This window comes from Ambystoma mexicanum, chromosome 3q, assembly GCF_040938575.1.
Source record: "Ambystoma mexicanum isolate Mex_15411 chromosome 3q, UKY_AmexF1_1, whole genome shotgun sequence".
NCBI classification, from domain to species: Eukaryota; Metazoa; Chordata; class Amphibia; order Caudata; family Ambystomatidae; genus Ambystoma; species Ambystoma mexicanum.
In genome coordinates this window covers 1,216,666,264-1,216,677,603 of record NC_090926.1, presented here as the reverse complement: position 1 = coordinate 1,216,677,603, position 11,340 = coordinate 1,216,666,264, and positions in this window count along the sequence as shown.

Here is an 11,340-nt window from a genome sequence, read left to right as displayed (position 1 = left end):
CCACCTGCCATCTGCTGCTGCCTGATTGCCTGCTGCCCACGTGCCCTGCCATTTGCTGCCTGCTTGTCAGCCAGGGGTGCTGTTGCTGTGACCACCCCTGCTGGAACCGAAGACTCCCGACTGGGATTCCATCGCTCCACAGCCCAGCCCCAGGACCCAGTTGCCCACCCACTCCTGCCTCTGGGGTTGCCATGTCCAGCACTACACCATCTGGCGGCACTGGCAGCCCCCAGCCAGAGAGGCAGAGGGCCACCAGTTTCACTGCCACCGAAGTTGGTGTCCTGGTGGAGCAAGTCCTGGGGCAGTATGATGCCCTCTTTGGAAGGTCGCACGCCGACAAGGAAGGACTGACCAGGATCTGGACGGACATCGTGACTGCCATCAACGCGGAGGGGGTGGCAGTCCGCAAATTCCATCATGTCAAGAAGCGTTGAGAGGACTTCAGGTCCAGGACCCTCAACAAGGCCTGGCGCCTCTTGAAGGCAGCGGATGCTAAGGGGCACCGGGGCCACCTGTCCGAAGACCAAATGAGGGTCCTGGAACGCGTATGCCCAGCGCTCCATGTCCAGGTCCTTGAGAGGCAGACCCATCTGGAGTCGAGTGGTAAGTGTACATGTATACTGATTGGAAGCTGTGCGTGTGGTGGTGTGCCAGTAGTGTGCAGGTTGCACATGTGGTTTTGTAAGGCCATGTATGGATGTGTATGTACAGGGCCGTGAGGCTGACACATGCGAGTCCTTTCATGTGTGAGACACATGGATGGTGTATTTGTGGGTAAGCATGCAGGCCAAATGCAGATGTGTGAGCACACATGTTTGAATGACTTTGTATGTCAGTTGTCAAGATTGTGGTGTCACACATGGATGTTGACTTTTCCTTACCTTAATTGCCAACACTGCTCAAATGTGATTAAAGGCGATCACATCTGACATTGTAACACTGACAAAAAGATACCTCTGAAACAATATGCTACATGTGATTCTAAAAATGTTGTATATGTGTTACGCTGTCCATGTGGCAAATACTATGTTGGTAAATCCACCAGGAAAGCAAAAGAAAGATGGACAGAACGTAAGTCCAATATCCGCACAAAAAATATCAAATCACCAGTATACAGACACTTCAGAGATCACCAGCACACAGTAGCACAAATGCGATTTGTAATATTGGAAGTTATACATCCACTCCCTAGAGGCGGTAATTTAGAGAAATTACTGTCCCAGAGAGAACTTTTTTGGATTCACTGCCTTGACTCCCTCTCTCCCCTGGGGATGAACAAAGACTACTATCTGGGCCCGTTTTTATAATGTACCCCTTGATTTATTTTCCTTGATTAAGATGTGATGATGTCTTATTATTTGTTTTATTCTATTTATGTTGGATCATGCCGCTATAAAAGACTGTACGTCCCAAGGTGGGCAGGATATTTAAAGTACTATGTACATCTCGACATTTAGGACTTACATTCCCATTAGAAACGTATGAGTTTATTTCACTTCTTTGTTTTAACCACGCTTTCTATTTACCTTGCCTTTTTTTGGCTCGGTTTACTATCTATATCTATTTTCGTTTCTGTTTACATCCATTGTTATCTATTTTCTCATAGTTATTAGTCCACAGCCTTATATTTACTCTTTATACTCAAGAGGATGTTTTCCTTCTTTGTTTACTAATTGACTGACGCCATCACGCTTCCACGCAGGTGGCGTCATAACGATGACGGTGCTACCTTTAGTATACACCCTTTCACGCATACGCGATGATTCGACAAGTCTGACGCCACTTCATTGCATCTTGTTTATCCTCCTCTATCACTTACGCGCATGCTCACGTATGGCGCCAGCTCTATGACGCCGTGATTTTCTATCTTCTGACGCATGCGCATGCAATCTCTTGCTGCTGCGCATGCACCCCATTACGCCTTCGGGTATAAATGAAGGGCTTACATGGGAACAACACATCTTCCAATGGCGAGACGTGCGCTTCCATGGCTCCAACATTACCTGGACTAAGGCGAACATTGTAAGTATTTAAGGATCCTTGTTTTGACTATTTGGCCAACTTAATGAGTAATAGTGATAGAATTCATACTCTTTTTCTATCTCTTTCTATCTTTACTTGCAGCTTTGTGCTGTTAGGAACCCTTCTTTGTACTACGGATTTCCAGTGGGACACCATTTTGAATGTAAGTGCTGACTTACTTTCTTGTATTCTAATTTTATACCTAGGTTGAGCCCTTTATTCTGATTATATTTATTTTTTGTTACCGATTAGGTATCTTTCCACTATCGGACGTAATGTCCTAAGGAATCATTTACCTGATGAATATTGGCACCTTTAGTCCTTTATCTCAATCTAGACACCCACCCGTTGGGGTAAGTGATGTTCCCCCGTTTTTTCTACTGACTGTACAGACCGAGACCATTTGACAGCATTCTCTCTAGACTCTTTTGGTTGGATTTAGTGTTATGATTTCTTTTAATGATAATAACCTCCTGTTGTTAGCACTGTGCTAAATTCACTTATTATTCTGTTGTAATGAAGACCATTAGGCGTATCTAAAAATTGAGTAATTATCATATTTATCCTGAGGATGCACTACAGTAGGGGAGACCTCCTCTGATGAGAAGTGGAGCTTAGTTCATCTCCTCTAAAAAATGTGTTCATTTGTAATGAAATACCTGTTTGATTATTGAAATGAAGATAGAAATGATATACTAAGATGTGTTCTTGCCTATCTTTACTTTTTAGAAATTAGAAGAATTGTTACATTGCCCCTGAAGAAGAGTTTGTAACTCGAAACGCGTTGGGCTTTTCATTTGTATAATGAAATACTATGTTTTGCTGAAAAATTGAAAAAAATGTTTTTCTTATAACAACCTCGAATATCAAATTGTTGCTTATGTTTGAAACTATACCAAATGGTTTATATGAATTAGTGACTACCTATTTGAATGTTTGGTCTGATGTTCAGACAGTAGATAGTGTGCAGGGCATGGGAGTTCCTAACTGACTTGTTAGGAACAACCACTGTTTTGTTCTTATATATCCAACCTAGTTGCCAAGGTTGAGCCTTTGCCCCCCGCACCTCAAAAATCCCATATAACAACTCTAAATATCTTTAACATTACCTCTTGGGGTACTCACCATAAAAACCCTTCAATATAGGTGTGCCTTGGTGTTTTTTTGCTCCTCTTATTGGCAAATTGAGTCTGTTGCCTGCTGTAGTAGCTCCATCTGCCTTTCAGGGGGGACAGTGGAAGTGGCCACCCTCTCCATTGCTTGAGCCATCATCTCAACTGATGCTGCCTGTTGGGTTGCCATACCGTAAATGGATTGTTCCCATGCGGTATGGCCTGGTGGCGTACGGCCACCGCATCGGCGGGCACCACACCTGTTTGGTGCAAGGTGATCTGCGCCTTGCTGTGCCGGCACTGCCTGATGCTGCAGGACTGCATTCCCCCTCTGATCTGCTGGTCCAGGAACAGGATCAGATGTTGTGGAGTGTGACCCTGCACCCGTAACCGCCAAAGGCTGACTAACCAACACTGACATCCCCATAGAGGATTCTATCCCTGGTGCAGGTAGTTTGGACAGAACAGAACCCCTTCCAGAAACACTTACCTGCGACGCCACATAGGTCTCATCATCCGAATCAACACCTGGATAGAGGTCTGGGGAGGTGTACCCAGAGACACCACTGGACAGAATCGTCTGCAGCAAGAGTGGGTTCTCACCCACCACCACACCACGTCCCCCACTGGTGGCCGGTTGTGCCTCAGGTTCCTTCTGGGTCTGCACCATCTCCTCAACCTCAACAGCATCAAGTGTGTCATCCCCTGCAAAAACATGAAAGACAAAAAATGGAAACAGGTATTAGCACCATAGCACACAAATAGGCCTGACAAGCTACAGAACCAGTACATGATTTACACATGTCCCACATGACTATAACCCTCCCATGCATGCACTGTCACAGAGTTGGAAGGGGAGGCAAAAGTCTGACACTGATGACAACACGATGGAAGAGCAACACATTTGCTGCATGCTGGGTAGCACTGCCATCACACATTGGCCTGTGAGTGGCATGTCCTATACACATAAATGACACATGCCATCACACAGATGGCATGTACCATAGCCATGGTACATTCCACAACTACATCCATATGTCAGTGAATGAATACTGTCACCCATCCATGTGAGATGGACACGAAGAGATGAAAAATGCCACATAATGGGAAAAGATACACCATGTGCCACACACTGCAACACATCCAGTGTACAAAAATACAGTGATTGCAGGGCCATGTACACATCAATGGTTGTGCACTTCAACATGACAGGAAACAACTAGCATGTTCCACATTCAAACAGGCCCAAAAACATCATGTGATCAGGACAATACTCATTCAGCCTGAATGGTCAAATCATTCAACTAACAAAGGTGACACATGTGGGCCAATGTGGGGTTCTTCAATGACAGAAGCATGTCACATATGTCACAATAGGGCTGAGGAATGTGTTGCAAAAGTGGGAGAATTGAAACAATCAGCCTGAAAGAACAATGAAAAATCCAAACAATGTTGTTGCATGATGCCACCTCAAGGGCAACTGCCATAGTGTACTACTGTGGGCAGAAGGGATAGTGTCACACCCAAATTCAAGGCCGCAGAATGTTTTGGATGAAGCACATGGGTGACCTATACTACTCAGTCACACAAACCCTCACCTGGCACTCAATCAGAACCTGTCACCCAAACAACATACACATGCATTACACACACACGCATGGGCACTCACCGGACAATGTGTCATAATCGGGTAGTTCTCCCACACCTCGGATCTGTTCCTCTGTGACAAAGGTTCCAGCAACAGACTCATGTTCAGTGAGTTTGTTGTCCTCTTGTGGAGACCCAGCGCCAGTCACCAGAGTAGCGGCATGACTTGAGGCCAGCTTGTCCTTTGCTCTGCGTTTCAGGTTGTTCCACGGCTTGTAGCAATCATCAGCTGAGCGCCTCACAAATCCAAGGGCACTTATGTGGTTGGCGATGGTCTGCCAGTGTGCCTTACATTGACCAGGTGTGGTCTTGGACCCTGCAGTCACCACCATTTCGTGGCTATGTTGCAACACATAGCTCACAAGTGCATTAAGTTCCGATTCATTGTAGCAAGGCTTCCTTGAGGTACCGGAGTGTGTAGCCGTGCCTGGGGTCTCAGTCTGTCATGCCAGAGCACCCTTCTTCCTCTTTTTAGAAGGTGGAGCTATGCCAGAGTGGCTAACGCCGCTCTGGTCAGTAGTGGCAGAATCACCGGTGGACTGGGTTGTTGGAGTGTGCAAATGCACATTGTTCATAGGACTTGGTGCAGGCATTGTCTGAAGTGTGATGTTGGCAGGAGGAACATCAGTATGATGGACCAGGACCGACACTGTCCTGGCTGGGAGAGTCAGAGCTGGGGCGGATGGAGCTGCAGCTGCCCCTGCAGCCTCACCACCCTGCATACTTGGGGCAGCATATGACATAGCTGCCCCAGATCCACGTGCCTTGGTGACAACTTGCACCGCCACACGTGGCTTAGACTTGCTGACCTGGAAGTCAGATAGGGAGTCATCCTGTGCCAGGTCAGGTGCCACAATGGGCTGGTCCAACAAGGGCTGAGCTGGGATGGTCTCAGCCACGTTTCGCTCAACCATGGGAGGGGGGGCATGGGTGTCCCTGATTGGTCCTCCACACATGGGGGTATAGGGGCACCCTGCGAATCCTGGCCACGTCCCCTACCGCGCCCACCACATCCACCTTTTGAAGGTTGGCGACCTTTTCCTCCCTTACCGCTTGGTCGCCTCCCAACCATGGCACTGATGTTGTTGTGCGTATGGGAGGAACAGTAAACTATTGTCCTGGGCAATTGGGGGTCAAAGGGGTACGGTACTAGATGGAATTCGTACCCTAGTGCTCTAACAAGGCTGTCTGTGACCCCTGGGGGAAGATGACGGGTCACGCAACGCACAGGCAGCCCAAAACCAAAAATAAACATGCATGCAACCCCTCGTAGACCACGTGCGTGGAAAAATGAACCCGCACTACACTGTGGCACCCAGAAACACAAAAATAAGCGTACGCGTGATACACGCAGCCTACAATGACCTCTGAAGGGGTACGCGACACACGGGGCAAGCACAGTTGCTAAGTACGTGCGGAACTCACCGTCTGCCTGGAAAAAGAATGTGAAAAATACGTGCGTGTGCGCGTTGGCAACACCGCCGCCAAAAGAAGAATTGTACGCTGTCTGAGGAGACAGGACAAAAGGAGAAGTGAACACTGTTAGAGGAAACAGGCCCAAAAAAAGTAGAAAAATGAAAGCTGTCAGAGGTAACAGGGAGTACGAACTTGAAACGCTGTGAAGTAATCGCGTGTGAACCGACAAGAAGTACAGAATCCACCCACTCGCTCTCCACAAAAAGCACGTACAAGGAAATGGCGTCCTACACGTGCCTTTTAAACCGGCCCACACGTACACGTCACTTACGCGTGTACGCGCCCTTTCCTCCAATTACACGCGCTGACACTCGGATGTGCAGCTTTTCCACGTGTGCTCTGTCATCACGTGCTATGAGGGAAACACCCGCGCGCGTCACATCACAGACGCGCTTATGCACTAAGGGCCTTTGGTCTAATGAAACTGCGCACGTGCGCTGACATGCGCTAAGGGCCTTTCCTCGAATTACACGCTGACGTGCAAGATTTTCACGTGCCAAATCACTCCGTATCAAGCTGGCCACGCGTTCACACACAGAAGACCAAGCTCCTGCCCAGAAGGCCGAATTACTGCCCCCCAGAGCCCCGAGCACGCTCCCACCTGCCATCTGCTGCTGCCTGATTGCCTGCTGCCCACGTGCCCTGCCATTTGCTGCCTGCTTGTCAGCCAGGGGTGCTGTTGCTGTGACCACCCCTGCTGGAACCGAAGACTCCCGACTGGGATTCCATCGCTCCACAGCCCAGCCCCAGGACCCAGTTGCCCACCCACTCCTGCCTCTGGGGTTGCCATGTCCAGCACTACACCATCTGGCGGCACTGGCAGCCCCCAGCCAGAGAGGCAGAGGGCCACCAGTTTCACTGCCACCGAAGTTGGTGTCCTGGTGGAGCAAGTCCTGGGGCAGTATGATGCCCTCTTTGGAAGGTCGCACGCCGACAAGGAAGGACTGACCAGGATCTGGACGGACATCGTGACTGCCATCAACGCGGAGGGGGTGGCAGTCCGCAAATTCCATCATGTCAAGAAGCGCTGGGAGGACTTCAGGTCCAGGACCCTCAACAAGGCCTGGCGCCTCTTGAAGGCAGCGGATGCTAAGGGGCACCGGGGCCACCTGTCCGAAGACCAAATGAGGGTCCTGGAACGCGTATGCCCAGCGCTCCATGTCCAGGTCCTTGAGAGGCAGACCCGTCTGGAGTCGAGTGGTAAGTGTACATGTATACTGATTGGAAGCTGTGCGTGTGGTGGTGTGCCAGTAGTGTGCAGGTTGCACATGTGGTTTTGTAAGGCCATGTATGGATGTGTATGTACAGGGCCGTGAGGCTGACACATGCGAGTCCTTTCATGTGTGAGACACATGGATGGTGTATTTGTGGGTAAGCATGCAGGCCAAATGCAGATGTGTGAGCACACATGTTTGAATGACTTTGTATGTCAGTTGTCAAGATTGTGGTGTCACACATGGATGTTGGTTCCAGCTGCATGTATCTTCACTGTGTACATGTGCATGTATGTGTATCTGACAAGTGTGCAACTGTCATGCAACATGGATGCATGTGAGACTGAGATGTAGAAGACTGATTGTCAGATGTGACATGGATGCCGATTTCATCACTGCGACACTTGGTGAAGGTGTACACATGCATGTAAGTGTGGTGGCGTGTGTGCATGTCTCGTGCACTCCCTGTGTCTCATGTGATGTCTGGCTCACCTTCGCCTGCTCATGCTGTTGTATGTGTATGGATGGTGCTGGCTGTTGCGATATGGCTGTGGAATAGCTCATGTGTGTGATTTGAAATGACATGTGTTTTGGGGATTGTGATGCCATGTCTGAAGTTTGACAATGACACTCGTGTGCAACTGTCATGTGTGTATGAGGCCATTGTACAGTACCCTGATGCCTGTGTCCTATCTCTCCCTGTCTGCAGCGTCGACTGATGAAGAGGGCGGAGAGGGTGCTGTGGAGCACAGTGTCATCCAGGATGGTGGAGGGTTTGTTGGAATAGGAGGCCGTGCAAGGGACAGAGACGGGGTCTGGAGGTGGGGATTCCACTGGTGCTAGTGGTGCAGTGCAGGGGCAGGGACAGGAGGCAGCACAGGCCGCCGCGGAGGTGCCTGTGTGTAATCCTGTCCCCGATCCTGTGACTGCATCATCTTGCACCAGCAGGGATACCTACGTCCAGACCCGTTTTCAGGCAGGGGATAAGCTTACGACAACTGGCCTTCCTCTGCCTGCGGACGTGGCTATCCGGGACCGGGTTGAGCCTATCCTGGGTGGTGTGGCGTTGCGTCAATGGGCCATGCGAGGCGAAATGCAGTCTTTTCATGGGGAGACTGCATGTCGTCTTGAATGGCTCGTTGACCACGTCGACCTACTGGGACAGGTCACCAGGACCGGATTCCTCAGTTTGCTGGGCCTTGTTCCGACCCCCTCCTCAACTGAACCCCCTATGCACCAGTCGTACTCCGTGCCATCTTCCCACCCATGTGTCACCTGGGTGCCCTGTGGAGCTGCCTCTGACCCTGCAGCCAAGCTGGTGGAGGACACATCCCTGCCACAGTCGGGAGTCGGACGTCCAGCAGGGGTGGCCACCTCAACAACTGCACCCCAGCCGGAGGAGGATGTGCAGGCAGCAAGAGCCAGGGCACGGGCAGAGGCACAGCAGCAGCAGCAACAAGGTAGGAGCCATGATGGCTCGGGGACTTCGTCATCGGAGGGGCAGGCATCGGCCAGAGGGCAGGAGGACCCAGGACGGGAAGTGTCTTCCATGTGGCAGCGGTTAGGCCATGCCATAGATGCAGAGCGGCAGCGGGCAGAAAAGGCACGGCTCACGATGGTCAGGGCGGAGAACTCCATGCGGAGGGCCCTGAGGCGGGCCGAGTGCCTCGATGCAATTCGCAGGGAGTTGGAGGAGAACATGTCGTCATCCCTGCGAACCCTCGGGGCCATGGAAGAGGACCGCCTCCGGGACATTGAGCAGGAGTTCGATCATGCCCTGGCCCGGGACATCCAAAAGTGAGCCGTCGGACTAGCCCGCTGCCCTTGTAAATAGTTAGATAGTGTTGGGTTTCCTTTGGTTTTTTCTTTATTTTGGTTGCGCTTGGACAATGCACCACGTTTCTGTATATAGGTTTTCATTAGGTAGTATTTTTGATAGGTTTAATTTCTTCAGTTGGGATCATGGACCCTGGATTGTTCATCTGTATATAGTTCACTATTGGATTAATCTCTTTTTTTTGGATTTCCCCATGGAGCAATGGTTTTCACTTTTGTGTTTCCCTTGGATTTGCTTTGTTGGACTGTGACTTTGGACACCTTTCCTTTGGATTATGATTTCTTGTTTTTCATTATTTTACGGACATGCAGCTTTTCTTTTTTTATTCCCATTGTTGTTTGTTTGATTTAAATTCCATTCATGTTGCTTTTAATACATTTTTTTCTTCATACTTCGATGCGTGGTATTATCTCATTGGTTTCATGCATGTCATGATATAGATTTTCACATTCACTTGCAACCATTGTGTGTGTGTGACGGACATGTGTTCATTTACATACTTGCCATTGGGGTTGTATCATTAATTGCCTTTTCTATGTGGGTGGATGCAATACTTGGTTGGGTCTTTGGGCTGGGGAGGCTGGCCAGAAGGGCCATAATTGAGGATCGTCATGACCTGGGGGCAGGGGGACATGAGTGGGGGCCTGCTGGCAGGTGCCCTGCACTGCTGGGGGGTGGGTGTGCAAGGGGACATGAGTGGGAGCCTGCTGGCAGGTGCCCTGCACTGCTGGGGTGTGGGGGCGCAAGGGTACATGAGTGGGGGCCTGCTGGCAGGTGTCCTGCACTGCTGGGGGGTGGGGGTGCAAGGGGACATGATTGGGACATGAGTGGGGGCCTGCTGGCAGGTGCCCTGCACTGCTGGGGGGTGGGGGTGCAAGGGGACATGAGTAGGACATGAGTGGGGGCCTGCTGGCAGGTACCCTGCACTGCTGGAGGGTGTGGGTGAAAAGGGGACATGAGTGGGGGCCTGCTGGCAGGTGCCCTGCACTGCTGGGAGGTGGGGGTGCAAGGAGACATGAGTGAGGGCCTGCTGACAGGTGCCCTACATTGCTGGGGGGTGGGTGTGCAAGGGGACATGAGTGGTGGCCTGCTGGCATGTACCCTGCACTGCTGGGGGGTGGGGGTGCAAGGGGACATGAGTGGGGGCCTGCTGGCAGGTGCCCTGCACTGCTGGGGGTGGGGGTGCAAGGGGACATGAGTGGGGGCCTGCTGGCAGGTGCCCTGCTCTGCTGGGGTGTGGGGGTGCAAGGGGACATGAGTGAGGGCCTGCAGGCAGGTGCCCTGCTCTGCTGGGGGGTGGGTGTGCAAGGGGACATGAGTGGGGGCCTGCTGGCAGGAGCCTTGCACTGCTGGGGGGTGGGGGTGCAAGGGGACATGAGTGGGACAGGAGTGGGGGCCTGCTGGAAGGTGCCCTGCACTGCTGGGGTGTGGGGGTGCAAGGGGACATGAGTGGGACATGTGTGGGGCCCTGCTGGCAGGTGCCCTGCACTGCTGGGGGTGGGGGTGCAAGGGGACATGAGTGGGGGCCTGCTGGCAGGTGCCCTGCACTGCTGGGGGTGGGAGTGCAAGGGGACATGAGTGGGGGCCTGCTGGCAGGTGCCCTGCACTGCTGGGGTGTGGGGGTGCAAGGGGACATGAGTGGGGGCCTGCTGGCAGGTGCCCTGCTCTGCTGGGGGGTGGGTGTGCAAGGGGACATGTGTGGGGGCCTGCTGGCAGGAGCCCTGCACTGCTGGGGGGTGGGGGTGCAAGGGGACATGAGTGGGACATGAATGGGGGCCTGCTGGCAGGTGCCCTGCACTGCTGGGGTGTGGGGGTGCAAGGGGACATGAGTGGGACATGTGTGGGGGCCTGCTGGCAGGTGCCCTGCACTGCTGGGGAGTGGGGTGCTGGGGGACATGTGTGGGAGCCTGCTGGCAAGTGCCCTGCACTGCTGGGGGGTGGGGGTGCAAGGGGACATGAGTGGGGGCCTGCTGGCAGGTGCCCTGCACTGCTGGGGGGTGGGGGTGCAAGGGGACATGAGTGGGGGCCTGCT